The sequence below is a fragment of the Nanorana parkeri genome, unplaced genomic scaffold (genome assembly GCF_000935625.1).
Source record: "Nanorana parkeri isolate BGI_ZX_2015 unplaced genomic scaffold, ASM93562v1 scaffold1966, whole genome shotgun sequence".
Lineage (NCBI taxonomy): Eukaryota > Metazoa > Chordata > Amphibia > Anura > Dicroglossidae > Nanorana > Nanorana parkeri.
Window position 1 is genome coordinate 80,703 of NW_017308234.1, and position 698 is coordinate 81,400.

At 48.6% G+C, this 698-nt stretch overlaps 1 protein-coding gene across 1 annotated transcript in view; it reads left to right on the forward strand.

The window, feature by feature from the left end:
• The window catches only part of CDHR4 (cadherin related family member 4), a 31,109-nt gene that overhangs the window by 22,474 nt on the left and 7,937 nt on the right, over positions 1-698 (forward strand). The window lies entirely within an intron of this gene.

A 698-nucleotide genomic window follows, 5' to 3' on the forward strand; every position in this document is an offset into this window, starting at 1 on the left:
GCGACGCATAGACCCCCCCCCCCCCCTCCCCCCCGCTGTGTTTTATGGACTCCACTTCCCCTCCTGGGGGCCCGGGACCATCATCACAGGTGTCGAGGGAGGTGAGAGAGACCAGCAAACATCCATTCCTGGATCTCCTCCATGCCAAATGAACCCGGAAGTGACCATGACTTCTTCACTTCCTGTTTCTGAGCCGCCATTCCCCAGCCACAGAGGTCGGGGGGGAAGAAGCTGATCAATCAACAGTCTGTGCTTGGTCAGCTTCAATGGGCTGCAAAGGTGACATAATAGATCACTAATGTCTCCTTAAAGTGAACCCGTCACCTCCAATGTGCTATCACACTGCGGGCTTGTGCTCAAAAACTAAATTACATTCCTTTTTGGGTACAGGTTTTACATTTCAGGTGTATAATTGCCGCACTGAACGCATTATGCCGCGTAAGCACCACCGCCAATTACATATCAGCAATAAAAAAATATTCACCTAATAAATAAATTAATAGGAAGTCCGGTCCTGCTGACGGAATATCTGTCTGTTGTCACTTCGGACATTAAACAGAATCCCGACTGACAATGAGGATTTCCAGCAGCAGAAGGGGACACACATGAGGGAATTGTATATAGTTGTGTATTTCACTTTTCAGGGCCGGAGTTGCACTTTAGCCAGTGTTAGAGTTCTCCTTCAACTCTCCGGATTC